Raw genomic sequence first — 20,217 nt, forward strand, 5'->3', positions numbered from 1 at the left:
GGATTATCTTCCCATGTTAGAATTTGCATATAACAGTACTAAGCATACGAGTACAGGGTTTAGTCTTTTTCATGCTTATGTATGGTTTTCAACCTAGATCACCTGTTACAGTAGGATTCTCAGGACTTCAGCATGATGCAGCACGTAATTTTTTGCAAGATATGCAGGAAAAGTTACAAAGGAATCTATTAGAAGTGCTCAAGACCGAGACAGGTTTTATTCTAATAGACATCGTTCACCTAGAGAGTTCTCTGAAGGAACGATGGTGTATTTGCGAGTTCCGAAAGATTCCGAGACTTTACGGACAGGTAGATCTCCGAAATTATCCCCTAGATACTGTGGACCATTTCGTGTTACACGACGGATTGGTTCGGTTGCATATGAATTGGATTTGCCTTCTCATGTGAAAGTTCATCCTGTATTTCATGTCAGTGGACTTAAGGAAGTACTGGGTGGAGCAGATCAGTTAGTTACTCCACAAGAAATTATAGATGTCGAGGACATGACATTTGTTCCGCACGAACCTGAAAAGATTCTCGGATTTCGTGAAAGAAGACTGCGTAATACGCTTATCACGGAATACAAGATCAAGTGGAAGGATCGTGTTGAGAAGGACGTTACATGGGAGACATTGACTACTCTTCAGAGAGATTACCCTGGCTTTTTAGTGAGCTCAGGAGTGAGCTCTTAGAGAAAGGGGAGTATGTCATGTGCACAATGCGTATCTACCGTGTGCTGTACGCATGCAAGACTAGTTTCGAGGCTTGGGGAAGCTTGGAACTAGGCAGGTTGATTGACGAGCTGAGTTAGGGAAATACTAACGGGCGGGCACCCAAGTATGGACGGGCGAGAGCTCTATGGTCTTGGAGCCTGGATTTAGTGCAGACGTGCACCTGCTTTATGCAGCCGAGGCCGACAATAGTCTCGAGGCCCGCGAGGGCAGCTTCGTGGCGGTATGGGACGTCGCGAGGAGGAGATTGGTCGGTACGTCAACCTAGTTAGCTCAGCTCGTGGCTCGGTGGGGACAGCCAAGACTTTGGGCTCGCCCACGGCTGTCATGGTTGGGAGGTGAGTCAGGCCTGCACCCCCTTGCTTGTTTGTTTGTTCGTCTGTTTGCAGGATTCGAGTTTCGAACCAAGATCGATCACGAGGGGATCCGTGGGGATTTGACATGGCCATATTGTGCAGGATGATTGTTTCATCACCCAGATGCACTTGAAGGCCATTGCTTTTGTCATATGGGGCGTCTTTGCTCATTGGATGCCTTGCTTTGCCATTGAGTGCAATCGAGGACGCTTGCCATTTTTCAAGAGGGGGGTATGTTACGACCCTGTGTTTTTCTCTTGACAGTATGCAAGTGTGCACAGGGACATGGTGGACAGTGTGAATGGCACCAGTTTGGGGCCAAGTGATTAAAGTCCTTTATCATAACCCATGGGGATAAAGGGATTTGGAGGAGACAAAGGTTTAAAAGCACGTGGGCTGAACTGAGAAGCAGGGCTGTGCGGCACTCTCTCTCCCCCTCTTTGCAACAGGCTGGCGACTGGTGTGGGCTGCAGAAAAACACAGGATTGTAGGGGCAAGAAGCGCAAGGCTGGAGGTGCTCTCCCTCTCTCTCATGGTCGGTGGCTACAGGAGGTGCAGTACGGCAAGAGGTGGGACTGAACAGGGGCCAGGGCACACGCGCTTTCTCCCTCGTTGCAACAGGCTGGTGGGCTGGTCAGCATGGAGGCAGGGCTGAACTGCATTTTCTCTCTCCTTTGGAAGGGGGAATGGGCAGACTGCAGGCCAGCACACAGAGTTGAACAGGCTCTTCTCTCTCTCTCTCTCTCTCTCTCTCTCTCTTGTTTGGAAGGGGGGCGGGCAGAACTGCAGGACCAGAGGACTGTTTTTGAAACTGTTTATGGGCTCTTTTGGTTGGTTGCAAGTACAGCTGTGTGCATGGGTTTCTAGCTGCAAGTACAGGGTCACCTGGATGTGTTTCTTTGCATGGAAGTGATGCAAGCTCGCATGGGGGCATGTTCATGGAGCATATTGTTTTCTTCCTGCTTTAAAGGAACAGAGGGACTTGGAGCTATGGGCATATCTATGTTTCTAGATGTTTCATGAGGAAACATGTCACTGGATGTATGCCGTTGTTGGCACTGTCTTTGAATGCTGCTATGTATGATTCTGTGTGGAAACATGACAAATGTTTCAAGGGGAAACATGCTTAAGGGTTTCATGCAGAAACAGGTTGTAGGTTTCTCGAGGAAACATGTGTTTATGGTTTCTCCAGGAGATAAGTCACATGCAGGCAGTGGATACAGGAATGGACACATGTTTGGTACAACCTTGCTACTGATTGGACAAGGGTTCGAGAATCCATGATTGAGATGGATTGTACCCTTGAAAGGCAGAGAGTGTTGGTACATGTGTGTCGACTGTATGGTATGCTTTGTTATGATGCGAGTTCTCTTTTGGAAAATAGTTTTGGAGTCTTTGTTGTGATGCAGGAGCACTGGATGTGTCAAGGTGTGATGCTGTTCATAGGGTGAGAGACTATGGATGGTTGTGGCAGCCCTGATCATGGGAGAAAGCTTATGTATGCAGGACTCAATGTGAAAGTCTTTTGATGTGAACGATAGCTAGAATTGTTTGTGGATGCCGAGTGAACAAGAAGCCATGATGCAAAGTCTTTGCAGGCTTTAGGAATTCTACTGTGACAGCTGAGTTTCTAGCCTTATTGTAATCAAAGCTCTTATAATCAATTAAAGAAATACCGCATGGAGCGCCACTGCGTTTTGGGGCAAATCGGTGTTCGTATACTATTTGCAGGAGCACTCTAGCTCCCCCAGTTTGTTTTCCTATTCTAGGTCTTCAAAGGTATTGGAGTGTTTTGTGTGTGAGTGTTTGTTTCGCACCGCCCTTTGGTTTTGTTTGAAGACCAAGGCCGATTTACATTTCTTCCTAATGCTCATAAGTACTGGTGCAAATTGTTGTGCATGCGAATTATCAATCCCAACTTGGAACCCAAATATCTGGCAGAACAACCTCTGTCAATCCAAGTAAACCTGAGCTCTACACCCAATTGACTCTTTGGGAGTCACTAATCCAAAAGCCAACTGACTTATGTCAATTAATGAGAGTCCCTCCAACCAAGCAAAACTCCTCCAAAGCAATTTGAGAGGAACATAAACGTATGTGTGAGGTGTAACTTGGTTGAACACAATGCTAATCAATACACTTAAATACACCAATATTTAATGGACAACATGCTCAATACAAGAAGTAATTTGTTGAATTGACAAGAGACCCACAATGAGCCGAAACGGACGGGCCCTCCCTCAAATAAAGTATATTGATCTTGGGAGAATCAAGTACATAGTATCATGGACATTTCCGACCAAATTTCCATACCAATGCATATGAATACAGTACTGCAAACAATGTGGTTGTCGATGTAGACTAGCAACTCACACTACCCTCTCAAGTGTCCATGTTCCGTACCATGTGCTGTCTATTGATCCACCAACACATGGTAGCAACAATCTGTAAGAGAGCATGTAGGACAAGAGAACACTACACAGGGTATGTGAATATGGAGTCCTACTCTTCCCTCCTATTACTTGCTTCCATATTTAAGCATCAAAGCTTACCAATTGCAAGTAGAGTCAGTGACAGCAGAAGTCTTCACGATGGAAGCGTTTGGAGTGTTGAAATCTTCAATCTATCACGATCCTTCGCGACAAAAGTCTTCAATAGGATGAAGGGAACCCTAGAAAAGCTTCCCCTATGATTAACTTGAGAAAGGAAGGCTAAAATTAGGGTTTTCAGCAAAATGAAGTGTGTACACACTCACTTATAAATTAATGCTAATTCCTAAGGCTAGGTTTTTGACCAATACTTACCACTTGTCACACATGCCACATAAGCATGTCAGCGGACAGTTTCACACGCACGGTTCACGGGCGGGCGTCCCTTACCTATAACTACACATTGGTCACGCAAGCATGAAAACTATGCAATTCCAACTGCAGGCAAGCACATAAAGATGCTATGCAATGAAGCATTAGTATGGACAACCCTTGTTGACAAGACTATACCAAAATAGACGTGCTCCAAGCAAGTCATGAGGTACCAGACCCAATGGAACACCAAGGCATTTCCAGGCATGTACACACAGACACAAGTCCTAGTGGAAAGCCAACTCCACAATATGACATGAGTGGCATCAATCCCCGACATATGCAACTGCCATGGATGCCAGTCCAATGTACATACATAATGAGAAAGCACGGGTGGACCAATTGGGTGGCCAAATGGTGACATCCTCCCCGGGCGCGGGGCTTCTAAACAGTTGTCCGCAACTGAAAAGCATCCAAATACGTTTGAAGCAAATGCGGGCAATCTCTAAAGAACTCTTCATCTACCCATTTAGCATCAATGGGAAGATAGTGCTTGGACTTCACAAGATAACGTCTGACAACTTAGCATCGACCAAGGTGGCCAGGGAGAGATTTTGGCGGCTATGGATATGGGAGTGCCGACCTCTCACGCCCCTACAATGGGACCCACAAGAGTGGACCTGGTATGACCCCACGGAACGGGAGGAGACTCTCGATGCCCCCTTCTTTGCATATATAGTGCGGCTAGGTTGCAAGATCCAGATGCCAGAGATAATTGGCACCCCAACAGCAGCACATTGGCAGTCACAGGGCCTCTCACAGTGCTTCCTTTCAGATTTGTGGAAGAGGCTTTGGGACAGCTTTCGACCTTCTTTCTTTGGTTAACGGCACACAAGAGTTTAGCAATCGGTACTTGGCTAGCAGATGGAGGTCGGCCGACAGCTTGCCCGCGGTGCGGCCACCCTCAGGAGTCTCAGCGACATTGTCTTTGGGATTGCCTGAAGGCTCAACAGATTCGACAGTGGATTCTCTGCATCTTCACTATGAACAGGGCACCGTCCCAGATCATTACATGGGGCACTGTCGCTTGGGCCACAGAGGCTGGAGTGGTCAAGGCTTATGAGGAGGATGGGGGAGGACTAGCCCTTCACGTCTCTCACCATCGTATTTCAGCAGTACCAATCACAACCCCACCAACAAACGACTGGCGGCCAGGCTCATGCTAGAGATGGGAGATTTGCAATAGCATAGCAGCGTGGCAGATTTGGCAAGCTAGATGCAATGAGGCCATTGAGGGTACCCACACTCCTCCAGTTGAGTCCATCAAGAGCATATGGTTCGATATCATTCACACCCTCCACGGTCAATGGGGGAAAGTTATAGGGAGGTTCTGATCGCATGCGGAAGCCACGGGAAGCTTTCTTGACGCTTTGGAGGCTTGGCCCATTTCTCATAGAGGTGGTGACCCCACTTGGCATTACAGGCCACCTATGTGGTTGTTTCCCCCACCCCCCCCCCCCCCCTCCCCTTGTATGAAATAGCCTTCTCCTCACACAGTGGCCAGCTGGAGGAGAAGTCTCTTCTCCTTTTGATCACTTGATTCCCGCCCTAAAATGAGACGAGTTTATATTTACACCTCGTGGTTGTATCTAGCCCTTTGTGGTTGTTTTTTCATTAACTAATAGAAGGAACTTTTTCCCGAAAAACAAAAATCTAGCAGTTTTCCTTAGCCCATTTGCTCCCAAAAAGAGAAGATATTATCAAAGATGCTTCTTCCTTGAAGGAACCCATTCTACGTATCATGAATCACATCCTACAAAACCGGTTGCAACCTCATGCTTACTGCCTTGGCAAGTATTTTATAAGTAATCCCAAATAATATGATAGGTCTCCATTGACCAATATTCGTCTTATCACTACCTTTTACGATAAGGAAAATAAGACCCTCAATAAGAGGAGGAGGTATCATCCATGTGTTCCACATTTCTTTAAGGGCCATAGTGATATCCTCTCCAAATTCATCCCAAAGTGTCACAAAAAGGTGGGTGAGAGGCCATCATCCCCTGGACACTTACCCTCAGGTAATGCATGGAGTGCCTACCTTAACTTCTCAAAGGAAAAGGGGGCATCAAGTGAAGTACACATGTCCTCCGTGATCACCCAAACCTTTTGTTGGCTCTATCCCTCTGGGGTGTATGGGGCTCTACAGTAAGAAGGCGACAATAAAAGTCAGGCAATCCGCCTCACCATGACAGGATCCGAGTGAAGTGCGCCCTACGTATCCTACAACAGTGACACTTTCTCTGCTATGAGATGGACCATGAGTAGCAAAGAAGTGTTTATTGCATCTCCCTCCCATTTGAGTCTGAAATGACTCCTTGGCATGGTAAGGATACTCAGCTCTCTACTCCACGGAGTGTTGAAGCTCAGCCCTAACAATTCATAAGGTATCTGCAATCCATTGGGCATCAGGTGCTTTTCATGTTCCCTCTGTAATGATGATAACCTACATCTGATAGCCCTCTCATGGTCAATGACCTTCTGTCTCCTAAGTAAGGCCATCATGTGGTAAAAATCACTGACATGCTGCAATGTGGAAGCCACACTCCCCAGGCCATCAAAAAAGTCATGAGATCTCCATACATCAAGGTGGTTCCAAATGTAGTGAATGATACGTTTAGGTCGTTTGGAAACCGTTTGGAAAATGTGCTGAAAAGATTCCAAACGTAGTGAACTCTGCCCCTGATATATATATATATATATACAAAATTTATAGTTTACTTATAAAATTTTGAAATATGAAGATCAATGAACATTAAAGCACTTACTAATACTATACAACCTTTAATTTCAATTTTGCACAACTTACAAATCACAAGTGACAATGGCAAATGCAAATATCAGATAAAATAATTAAACAATGAACATAGATGAAAGTGAGATGGATCATGGATAAATTTGAAATCATAAGACTATAGGCATATGTCATACATGATACTACTTGGAATATGATCTCAATTCTGATTCCTAGTGGGTTTATGTATTACAGATCTGGGATACCATGATTCTACTCCTTGTGCATATTTCTAAGCATTTCTACTCCGATGTAGAGCTTTCACGATAGGTGATAGATGTATGGCATAGTTGCATCCAAACAACGTTTGGATGTAATCCAAACATTCCAAACGTTTGGAACGTTCACTAACGTTTGGAAACGTTAGTGAACGTGCACTTTTGCTTTTATAGGTTTAAAAAACAGATGCAAGTCAACGTCGTTTTTTTTTTTCACTTTTTTGGTGACTAGTCTAGTCTTTGCTTTGTTTGTTAGGCCCAACCTCCACGTTTGAGGGGCCTAGCCTCTGGGCAATGATCAGATTTGGAGGTGCCAAGAGCGATGAGTGTATGTCCTCCCCTATCAAGAACCCAATCGTAACTTTTTTTAATCTCCAAAATAAGATATTGCATCACACATTGCAAGAAAATGTGAGTATATTTCTATTGTTTTAGCACTGGAACGGAAGACCTGAGACATTTTACTTTCTTCTTGTGCCTTAGCTATAGATCATGTTTACAAGCATATTATTTTACCCTACAAGGGGTAAGGATTTAAAAAACGTTCAAACTTCAGTTCTCACAAAGCTCTTATGAAAGTTCCAAAGAAATTTTAGAGTAGAAAACATGACCAGTAATCACAAGTATGGCAGTGCCTTCTCTCCTACTAGTTTGGTGTTTGATGAGTTCACTCTTCTTTGGTAGTGAGACTCCTTTCAAGCGACAGTTATTTAGCTATAAGTAAATGGTTGAGAAACTGTTAGCATATGTTGTGCTGACGTTCACATGGCACAATTCCCTATCCTTGACATGGGTAGATGTTTTTCCAAGTTCAAATGCATTGCTGTTTATTATTTCTGCATTATGAAGTATAAAGCATTGATATTTCCTTCTGCCTTTAATGTTTATGTCAAACCATCACATCAGCATGTCAGATTGCGGTGCCTACTGGTCGCCAGGAGCCTTTGCCTATAGCGTGTCTTGTTGCAGCGTGCTACAAGTCAACATGTCAACTTTCTTCTCCCCGAAACTTCAATATTGAAACTTGATGACATGTTTAACGACTACTTTTTAATAAATTAGACTGAAGCACGTATCATAACAGGAGTTTGATTGGTGGGCCCTAATATTTCAAGTCCCGTGCAGAGTATCCTTGTGGGAACATAGCTCCGGTAGATAGAGGCGACATACCTCCGGTAGGTGCAGAGTATCCTTGTGGCGACATAGCTCCGGTAGATAGAGGCCTAACTTTGGTCTCGATAATCCATGTATTGTGTTAGTGGACGGCAACCCTCTTGGAGGAGGCAATGAAATCAGCCTCATTATCTCATAATATACTGGACATCTGAAATAGACAGTGCCCTTCTCTCTCTCTCTCTCTCTCTCTCTCTCTCTCTCTCTCTCTCTCACCTGCATATTGATTGCTATCCCAGCTATCCGGATGACATGTGACATGTGCCGGCTGGGTTTCTCAAAATGAATCCACCGTCGGAACCCTAGGGAAGAAAGCTTAAAAATAATATTATGTCACCCAAGAGGAGCTCTACCTATAAGATGATAAAGAAAACCTTCATTAAGAGGTTTTAGGATTTCAAGAGCAATGAAGATTTTTTGGACGAGTTTAAGCAGGGATTCTGGACACTGATGGAGTTGCTACACAAAATTGAAGAAAAATCTCAAAGACTGTCTACACTATGTAGATTAAAAATGAACGGAATAAAGAACATAAGAATTCAACATTATGAACCTATGCATAAAACTAAGAGCTTAGAAGCACTAATCAAGCGAGCAATTGCAACGGAGAACATTAGATTGAGGAAGAAGAAGCATCGTAAGTATGATTTCTAAGAAACATTTGAAATATGAAGAATCAAACACAAAAGTGAAGCTTTGTGGAAAGCTGTGGAGAGTAGCCAGGTCCTAGTAGTGGGTAGCTGAACGAGATGTGTGTAAATGATGCGGTCAAATCTCATGCTTGCACGCGCACGCGCACGCACACAAATGGGGGGGGGAGAGATTTTTTGTTCTACCTATGTTTTAGAGCCTGAAGCATAGAATCTGGATATGGCTTCAATGCGTCAATATATATCTAGTGAAAATGACAGTGGAAAATGTGGTATTGAGAGATTACGAGATGTAAGAAGGATTTGTCTCCTTCACATGAGACAAGTGGCACATTCTCACCTCAGAGGAGCCCCGTCTCTTCTGTACTCCAGGAAGAATCTTTACTGACAGATGAGGTCTGCTGGGACAATTTTTCATGGTCAACTAGGTTGGGACAAAAAGACCATGAAATGGAATCAATGCAATCAACAAAATGCAGGAACGAAAAGCATGATAGTTACATGAACCAGTGCACTGATGATTTAGTTAGCAATAGTGTGTCAACTTTCAGGAAGAATAACGAGGGAAGTCCACTGAGCAGCGATAAGGAATTTTGTGGTTCTGGTTTGAATACTTCTGGATTCTCTTTGATGCCATCAGTTGAGCCATATGATACATCTAGAACTGCCGAAGTGCCTAGAATGCTTTCAAATTCTCCTCCACCAGATAGCTTACTGTCATCTAAAGCAGGCCAAGATTTTCCTACTGCAGAAGTAACAAACCAAGAGCATGCTGCCACTGAGATGTCAAGACAGGGAACAAAGTGCAGAAATATCAGCACAGCTACAGAAGACTCCACCCTTTCTTATTTGTCTCTGAAAGAGTTCAGTATCAGCACACCTTTCTATCTGGTATTGAGGGCACAATGAAAGATGGTGAAGTTCAAACATGCAAAGATCAGAAGAAAAGGTTTGTTCTAGATGAACTAATTACAGGGGCAGTGAAGGCTGAATGCCAATTACGTCAAAAAGCATTTAGCCATTATGGTCTTGAATCCTTGTCTCAGTTGCTGTCAGCCATTATGGTCTTGAATCCTTGTCTCAGTTGCTGTCAGCACAAATCACTTCAGTATACCAGAAACAGAAGGCCAAGATTATCGTCTTCAAAGACCCGGGACCTTGTGGATGCATGTAACCATGGTAAGAGGAAAGACAAGTGCAGAGTTTCTTCTCGTTTCATTGTACAATTCATATATTTGAATGTGGTTTTTTTTCCCAACTTCATTTTACAGTTCAGAACATTGATCTTGACAGGAGTATTACATTGCAAAGATACTTTATTGCACTTCTGAGCCTGGCACACCAACAAATATGGGAAATATAAAGGTATGAAAGGGTTTGTCTTTTCTATTAAGGATATCATTTGATATGAAATTGAGACTGTACTTCGCAATAAAGTATCTACTGTAAGGAACAAGTCTCTTGCATTGGAGAGGGGATGTTACCAACATTGACTAGTACATTTATCAATCCACGTCCCTTCTCCATTGCAAGAGTATTGTCCTCCTTTTAGACCCATAGGATTGATGAGGAAGATTGTGCAAGAAAGGCAAGAGAACACTCCACGCCCCCGTAAACTATCTGCAGAATACTGGCCCATGTCTCTACTTGAAGGTCTCCAGACTCCAAAGAAACTCTACATGTTTCTGCAATCATCTCTGCTTCAAACTGTTTCAAATTTATACACTAAATTTTTTTCCCTTACATTGGTTGAAATGCTTTTCACCCACATTGTGTGTTGACTAGTTTGACCACAGCATTCATTGCACAGGGAGAGGAGGGCGGTCATTGCAGCTTGTAGTCTCTCCCTTGAGAATTCTCTGCATTGATATCTGAAGTGCCTTGCGGGACACTAGAATTAAAGGTTTTCAGATTTTCTCAAAGAAGGATCCTCAGGGAGGCTTCCTGATATAACTTTAAGCCTTTTGCCTCCTGGTCAAAGTAACTGATAGAACAAGGTACAACCAAGAGGACTAAACCCAGCGAGGAAGTAACTGATATATTTTTCAATGTGCACCTTTTCTCAATGCACATGAATGATCTTTACAAGATACTTACTATTTGATCTGATAATTTACTCAGCAACATCTAGCCTTTGGAGGGCAGGTTTAGGCCAACCATGGGTAGAGAATTCAAAAATGATAGTCCACTACAGATGCTGGTTCTCCTGAAAGTATGAGGGTGTTCCAAATGTTGGGTTTTGGTCCTGCAAGCAGGTTATGTATTGATGGCTGCCGTTTTTATCGATTTATGTCACCTCAGGATTTGAGTTACATGTTATAGAGTATTTCCACATGCCATTTCAAAATGCCGTCCTTTCAAATGACGTATATGTGGGTGCAAGATCTTAAATCTCCTTCCCTCCTGTGTAAACGGTGCTTTGATTGTATTTACGAGTGTTTTTAGTTTGTTTAAGATTCTTTTGGCATTACTTCAATTTGATCCTAAAATATTGAACTTTAGTGGATGCCACATATTTTTCAATTTCATCCATTCTTCTCAATGGATATGGAGATAGTTCTATGCCCATCGTTCCCTTGTAGATGTCTTTCCATCTCAACCTAAATGCCACTAAGCTAGATCTGTAATGGTGTGAAGTGAAGTTGCTCTTGAATAGAGTTCTTTAGGTTGCAAACGAGTAAAGGATCTTGATCTGAAGTATCATTCAGTGCTCTGTGGTGTGGAGTGTCTACTAACCAGTGTCATTTACACAATCTCTAGAGGACCTTCTTATTTGCTATACTACTTTTAAATAGTTGGTACTGAGATTACATGCCACTCGGGTAGGAATGGGCGCTACCAGTGGGCCCACTAGGAGCCTACCATCACTTATTATTACTAAAGACGTTTTACGAGACTCGTAAGAATTTTTTTGAGCTATGTGTACCAATCTCGTACGTGCTAAATCTTTTTGAGGCACTCCAACAACGGGTAGTATAGTATGGTTGTTTTGAAGGTCCTCGTACTTGAAGACTTAGTGTAGGTTGGTTCTACTGAGCTGATGTGTTGTGTGATTCATCTCATATGGGTTGGTCTTCACTTGGGGTTTCAAAAAATATGTCCCTTGGAAATGGAATCACAGTTTAAAATGTGCCTTTTGCTTAAGCCCATCCTCGCAAAAACAAACTTATCATGAGCATTGTAAATGTCAAGTTGAACTACAGCAAGTTTGATCAGAATATCAGACTATATTGAGCAGAGTTATTAATTCACCATACCTTACCCCTACGCTGCTTGGCCTCTCCCACCTCCCTCGGTTGAACCTCCTTCGCCAACTTCCCTCCCCACACCCACCTTTAGGAACTTTCCATTAAACTCACGGGGAACTTTGAAGACTATCAAACTTTCCATCAAGACATTGGGTGAATTTGTACAAGCACAGCAATACGCTTTGCACAAGGAAGCGCTGTTGCTCCACAAATTATACTATGTCAGAAATGGATTGCTGATACACACCTAAATACTATACAAGCCGAATTGATCTTAAATCTTTCTCCAAAAGTTCTGAAAACTGGAAGCGGCATGCATGTGAATGACAGTAATTAACGGGTTATTGACCTAGATAACTTTTCTCAGCTGCAGTTCTTAGGTGGACGTAGCTATGGACTAAATGTGATATCAAACTAAGAAGTTTCTTAATCCTTTCTAATCATGATGTCAGCTCTAACTCGCAACCTATTTGTGCTCCGTTTTTATTTAATTAAATACACAAAAAGAATTTGGGTTATAGCTAGCTAATTATGGAATGTGTTTTAACTATGGTATCTTTTCTTTTTTGAAAATATACTATAATTAGATCATACAATTAGTATTTTTGAACCCTGCAATTTACAAGTTTAAAATAATTATTCTAAGGATTCATAAACCTTTGACTTGTGCTTTGTTTTTATTTAATTAAATGCACAAAAAGATTTTGGGTGCATAATGTAAGGATTTTCAACCTGGAATAAACTGGTATTTTGGGGTGGGTTTGCAGGTCTTGTAGGTGTTTGTTATGCCCCTCAATTAGTCAATTAAGACGCCCTTGTTTTTTATATACTGTCAAAGCTTTAGTACACTTGATTGTGCTACTTTTGGACCTTTACTTTGAGCTTTTTATTTCAGCACGTGCAAATACGGCAACTTGCAAGGAGATGGAATGAATTAAAAAGTATGTCAGAGCAAAAAAATTTGATTATATATGATACATACGCTTGTGCTTCTTTGGCGTTTTCTACAGCTACACCACCATACGAGCTATATGGATGAGTATCTTGCTTCAAAAAGCAAAAATAAATAACGAGTAAAGCTTGAGTGTTGTCCAATGCTAGAAAAAAACCGTCCTTGAGTGTATTTTGCACCGGTTAAAATTTTAAAAAAAATCGATTGAATTTACTCGTCTTTACAAAACCAAAAAAATTTGTAAGTTTTAGTTATAAAAACTAGTTAATAATGAGATTTTGAATAGGGGAAATTGATTGTACTCTAACTTGTCTTTTTTCTCACTGGTTGGGAAAAAAGTTTTTCTCAAGTACTGGTGTCATCTCCAACTCATGATAAAACTAATGCCACCTATGGGTGGTATTGAAGGATGGGCATAGATTCCTCCATGAGCACATATGGTTGCATGTCAAAGTCACCATCGCATCAAAGATTGCATTTACTAAAACAACTAAAAATCACATAAGAGCCTCTACTAGAATTGCAATTGCATAGCACTTGTCAGATGAGCCATAGTTGAGAAAAGTATCATGGAGAAGGCAGTTCTACTGTGCTCAAGCCCATAGCTTTTTTAAAGCATGCCTAGCAATGCTTGTTCTTGAGGCATGTTTGTAGCTATACCACTTGATACATCACTAGAATAATTAGTTCAAAGTGTTCATATACAAGGGGATAAAAGTACACATGATTAAAGAAGAGAAACAAGGACACATAAAACTAGGTGTAGCTTGACCTTGACAACTCTTGGATTACCAGCTCTTGCTCACTAATGAGCTTCATATAACTTGTAGTCATATGACAATAAAAATTAAGGTTCTTACGCCTATAACCAACCTACAACCTACAAATACTGCCAACAACGAGGTTTCGGCTACCTTACTAACTACCCAAAGTGGTCAAGGGCTACAACCTACAAATATTACTATAATTGGCTAGGTCTTGGTCCCAACCACCATGGCTTAAATTGGAAGCCTTCAATTTGAAGGCCATAAACTAAGTGAATATATATGTTTGTGTAAAATTTAGAGAAATTTACAAATAGTGGTCTTCTTGCAATCCTTTTTTCTAAGAGACCTTCTCTAGAAGGTTTGAAGAGCTTTTATGCCCTCTAAAGGCTTCAAATTTCAACACTGCTGACCACATCCATAGCTATTGGATGGTTGCCCGACCAGATGTCCAAGCTACCTAGCCACACACCTACTTGCCCAAACATATAAGAGAGAGAGAGAGAGAGAGAGAGAGAGAGAGAGAGAGAGAGAGAGAGAGAGAGAACCTTTTGATTTTAACCTTACAATATCTACAAGAAAACAAAAAAGTGCATCCATCATCCATTATTTTCATGTATCCTATAATAAGAGAAAATAATAAAGGTTGTTTTACTGGTCATGCTTACCTTGCACTCTCTCCATAAATATGCAACTCATTTTTGGGTCTTTAGTCCATGATGCAATTGCTTTTAAATAGTCAAACTCATTCACTTGGCCCTCAATCCATATTCTCATTAGTACATTAATGTCAGTTGTACATAATAGTTTCTCAAATTGTCTTTATAAGTTTTTAAATATTAAATCTCCTTTCACAAACGGTGCTCAAACATTGTAGCAAGGAAATCCCTGCTGAACTTAATAGCATGGGGTATTTCTCTCTCATTGTGTCTTTCTTTTAATGGTACCCTAAGTGTCCCTTAAACTTCATCCCTTCCACTCATGAGGTATTTTCCTCATCATGTCATTTCTTTCAATGTTAACCTAAGTGTCAAGACCTTTATGGCATTTGGAGAAGAATTCTTTTTCTCAAACACAAAAATTAGAGCAAACCATAAACTTGAAACAAATTTATAGCATGAACCTTCTACCAAAGTAAATAAACATGAAAGCTTGAAAATAAGAGAGGTCACCATCGACACAAGATAGGGTTCAATCTTCCCCTGGATGAGCGTGGCCCATCATACTACCCATCCATATTTAATATATTATTGCTTGCTTTTCCAAAAAGACTATTCCAAACATAAAGCTAAAGAGCTTTTTGAGTTCTTGAGCGTACAAGCTCTTCCAAAAATATAGAAAGCTAAAAATACCAAGTCTTGGGCCTACCAAAAGCAATAATACTAAGTGGTATGTATAAAGCTTTGAGGCCTTAGCCTTCCAATAATATAAATGCTAAAATATATAACCATAATAGGTATTTATAGGTCTTCCAAAGTATCGCATTGTGGTCCAATACATGTTTCAAATAGTCCACCACTTAATCATCACCTATATTATAATATTAATCACGTACAAAGTCGATTAAAACACATTAATCTTGACTATGACATAGTAGCACACACAGTTGATTAAACACATAAATCTTAGAAATGATATAAATAAAAGGCACATCCTACACATAATATATCCCAGATAAATATACGTTACACATATGGAATTAAATAATGGCATCACCCACATTCCCATGTGTAAGTAATGATCATATAGGCATCCCCACTTGACCATAGAGGTTATGGATAACATTCCCTTTTATGCAATTGATCTCAATTGTGTGGGTGGTATGAGTGAATTAGATTTTGGTAAGAATGGAAAAACAATTCTGGCATCCATTTAGCATCTTCAATAGGATGATTCTTGAAGTCACAAGATAACATAAGTATTACTTATGCATGTAGTGGTGGTCACCTATCATGCATAAGATGTTCTTCTTCATCTACTAACTTAGAAGGTTCTTCTAATATAGGATGACAAGGTAAAGGTCATCTAAAAGGTCTCAAAAGACTACATGAAAAGAATTATGGATATGCCAATTGGAGGGTAGCTCCAACTTAAATGCATTGTCATTTATCTTTGCAATAACCTTGAAAGGGTCTCTACTTAAGTCTCCTTTTCTCAATGCGAAGAAGGACATAGTCACCTTCGTTGAAGATCACATGTTTACATTTATGATTTGCAAACTTCATGTACTTGTTGAGCTTTTGAATGTTCAATTTCACTAACTCATGAATTTGGTCAAAGTCTCTAACAAAAGAATATGCAGCCTCAATATAATGTGAAAGACGAGTCATATGAATTGACAAAGCCTTGCCATAGAGTTATCTTAAATGGTTCTTTCTCTCAGTAGTAGTAAGACAGTAATTATATGCAAATTGTAAAATGTGTAAATACTTGTTCCACTACTTAGGCTGAGATGAAACATAAGATCTAAGCAAATTAAGAATTGTACTATTTGTTGCTTGAGTTTGCCCATTTGATTCAGGATGAAAATCAATAGAAAAATCAAGTTTTGTTCCAAGATTATCAAACAAAGGAGTTAAAAAACACTACAAACTTTCTATCTCTATCAAAAACAATGATCTTAGTAATCCATGATGCATAAACACTTGTTTGATGAAAACATGTCTATCTTGATAAGTAGTCAATGTCTTTTTACAAGCAATGAAATAAGCATGTTTGCTAAGGTGATGAAGAAGAGCTTTTTCCAATGATCCAAAACCCCTTTGCTTATGTCCAAAAGTCCCTAAATTCATGAAATTCGACCTTTCCAATTCACATGTACCTTTCATAGTGCCTTGTAGCTTTTTGCCGCTAGCAATTATCTCTTGATTTGTTGAAGCTTTAAAAGTTTCCAAACATAATTTCCATGGCCTCATTTGCTTCAAAAGCTTCCATAAAAAAATTTGTTTTGAATTTTTCTGAAAAGTTCTTCTCCTTGAGTGGTCCCCAAAGCTCCGATACCACTATCAAGATGTTTATGACACTTGGAGAAGAACTCTTTCTCTCAAACACAAAATTAGAGCAAACTATATATCTGAAATAAATTAAAAGCATGAACCTTATGCAAACAAATTTTTACCAAAGTAAATAAACATAAAAGCTTGAAAATAAGAGAGAGGTCATCATTGACACAAGATTGGGTTCAATATCCCCTTGGATGAGTGTGGCCCATAGTACCACACATCCATATTCCAAAAATAAAGCTAAAGAGCTTTTTAAGTTCTTAAGTATACAAGCTCTTCCAAAAGTATAGCAAGCTAAAAGTACCAAGTCTTGGGCCTACCCAAGGCAATAATACTAATTGGTATATATAAAGGTTTGAGCCTCAGTCTTTCAAAAATATAAATGCCAAAATATGTAACCATAATAGGTGTTCACATATCTTCCAAAGTATATGTTTGTGGTCCAACACATGTTCCCCTCTACGACTAAGAAATAGTCCTCTCGCCAACTCGATTAAACACATTAATCTTAACTATATCATACCAGTGCACACAACTGATTAAACACATTAATCCTGAAAAAATATATAAATAAAAGGCACAATCCACACATAAAATATTTCTAATAAACATACATCACACATATGGAATGAAATAATAGCATTACCCACATTCTCATAAGTAAGTAATGATTTCATAGGCATCCCCACTTGACCATAGAGGTTACTAACTTGACCATAGTATAACTAACATTGTGTGTCCTTTAAACTCCATCCCTTCCACTCATGCAGACTTAATAGCATGGGGCATTTCTCTCTTATTATGTCATTTCTTTCAATGGCACCCTAAGTGCTCTTTGAACTTTGTATCTTCCACTAATGAAAAGCTTGTAGTTTTAAATATTTAATATTTTTTCATCGCTTGTTTTTGTATCATCACTGCAAACTTGTGAACACGTTTGAGAACTTTATTCTCTCCGTAAAAATGATGTTAATGTCTCAATGTTATTTTTTTTGAAACTTTTGAGTTCTAGCCCTAATGGTGGAAAAAAGCTATAAGGTGCTAAAGCCTTAAAGCTACTTAATATACTTCCATTATCACAAAACCTTCTCCTTCAATTTAAATAATAGGGTTTGTGAAAGCTCTTTAAAAATGTATACATCTATTTAAGTCAATACCAACTGTGTCTCTACAAATTACAAAGCTTTCTACATATATTGTGTCGCAACAATGCTTTAGAGCAAATAATTAACCTTCAGGTGGTCAAAAGCTTGGGATTATTAGATAACTCATGGCATCTTGTGTTGATACACTTATGTCACCCTCGATATGCTCAATGGAATATATCTTGATGCTTGGATCTCCACCTCAATGATTCCTACAACTAATGAAATGTCTATAAAAGAACTTTGAAAGAATTTATTGAAGGTTGAGAGTATTTCTAAGATATTAAACATAAATTAAATTATGAATAAAGTCAAAAATTGATATCTTTTCAAAGAGATTTGCATTTTCTCTTTTGATCATAACTCATAGAGGCTCTAATGTTTTACATACCTTCTGGACCACATGAGAAAGCATTAGAGTGTAGATAAGAGAAAGAGAGAGGGAGAAGAGAGCACACATCAACACCATCACTCACACACACAATCCCTAAGCATGCATGCAATAAAGCAAGTCAACCACAAGAGTAAGAAGACTCAACAGGTTATGTAGAAACAGGTGATGGTATTGCGCGCATCCCATTGTGCATGTTGGTAAAGTGCCATTATCTATTGCAGGATGGTAAAATGAATTACTTGGTATATGTACTTCGTGTTTCAAATATTACAAAGAACCTGGTTTCTATTAGATAGATGGTTGAGCAAGGTCTGTAGTGAGGTTTAATCCTCAAGGATGTTTTGTGGAAGACTGCTAGAGGACTCTCCAGGTCCACTAACGTTGGTTGCCAAGGGCTATGTGCAAACCTATGGCATTGACTATGATGATACATTTAGCCCGGTTGCAAGAATGGCAATCGTGAGAGCTGTCATTGCTATGGCTACAAAAAAGGGCTCGTCTTTACATCAATGGATGTAAATAATGCCTTCTTGCATGGTGATTTGCAAGAAGTATACATGATGCAGCTACTAGGTTATGAGAGTGATGCCACACCCAGATTTTGTGTGTAGGTTATGCAAAGCCCTATATGGCTTGAAGCAAGCACCGAGAGAGCATGGTCAAACAAGATCGGGGAGTATCTTGTTACCATTGAATTTCAAATATCCAAAGGAGATTTTTTTACTTTAGATAGAGGAATCATGCTATTAGCCATTTATGTGGATGACTTTATTATCACTGGTAATAGTGATGTTAACATACATGATGTCATAAGGCTTTTGAAGCAGAAAGTTGGGATGAAGGATATGGGTGAGTTATAATATTTTTTGGGCATAGAGGTGGCGATATCACCTCATGGCATTTTGTTATTACAGAGGCAGTATTGGACATGTTGTCCAAGTATGATATGAGAGGCTATAAGCCTGTTTCAGTGCCATTGGAGCAGAACACAAAGCTTTCCACATATATAGGTGAGCTTTTGGAGAACCTCACTATGTACAGGTGCATAGTGGGTAGCTTGATCTACATGACCATTACTAGGCCAGACTTGAGCTATGTTGTTATACTTGTGAGTCAGTTTATGCAGGCCCCTAGGAAACCACACTTGGATGTGGCTAGACAGATTCTTAGGTACATAAAGTCCATAGTTGATTATGGACTTTTATGAGGCTAGTACAAAGATATAGCTACATAGATACACAGATGCTAATTGGGCTGGTAGTGCCACACAGACAAGAGCACAGACAAGAGGTCTACTAGTGGTTTTATGTTTTTGTTTGGGAGTGCTACTGTGAGATGGAGCAGTAAGAAACAACCAATAATTTCTTTGTCAAGTATAGAGGTAACGTACATGGGTGTTGTTATGGCAGCTTATGTGGTATCTTGGTTTTAGAAGCTACTTGGTGATATGGGTGAGCCCGTGTGGATAGGAAAGTTATCCTTTATTGTGTTGTGACAACATGAGTAGCATACAATTGGCCAGTAACCTAGAATACCATGCTAGAAGAACGAAGCACATTAAGATGCATTATCACTTTGTGAGAGAGAAGGTTTTAGCAGGGTGATGTAGAATTGGTATATGTCAGCACATATAGGATCAGGTGGTTGATATCTTCACGAAGTCATTGGGCACAGAGAAGCTCCACAAGTTTAGGAGCTTACTTGGAGTGTAATGTGTAGAGTTGACCTCGAGGGGGAGTGTTGAGATATCGAGCTTAACTAGTGCTACGGACATTGACGACCTGCATGGGCGATAGCTTCCGCACCTATGCCATTGGCATGGTTGGTGAGATTATAGTTGATATGCCACCAATGGGGATGACAGGTTATGTGAGAACCACTGTGGAGTACTAGAGTTATGGCATAGTTATAGTGCTAACTCATATAGTCG

The 20,217-nt window shown here is 40.3% G+C and overlaps 1 protein-coding gene across 1 annotated transcript in view; it reads left to right on the forward strand.

The window, feature by feature from the left end:
* Positions 1–11,129, forward strand: part of LOC147613580 (uncharacterized) — a 44,225-nt gene extending 33,096 nt beyond the window's left edge. Inside the window, exons 5-8 of the mRNA XM_086781577.1 lie at positions 9,334–9,961; positions 10,076–10,147; positions 10,579–10,779; positions 10,904–11,129. The gene's annotated coding sequence lies outside the window, so the exon portion shown is untranslated. The remainder of the gene's footprint in view (positions 1–9,333; positions 9,962–10,075; positions 10,148–10,578; positions 10,780–10,903) is intronic.
* Positions 11,130–20,217: the final 9,088 nt, after the last annotated feature.

Source organism: Cibotium barometz, chromosome 43 (genome assembly GCF_041138505.1).
Source record: "Cibotium barometz isolate CiBa-2024 chromosome 43, ASM4113850v1, whole genome shotgun sequence".
Classification (NCBI taxonomy): domain Eukaryota; kingdom Viridiplantae; phylum Streptophyta; class Polypodiopsida; order Cyatheales; family Cibotiaceae; genus Cibotium; species Cibotium barometz.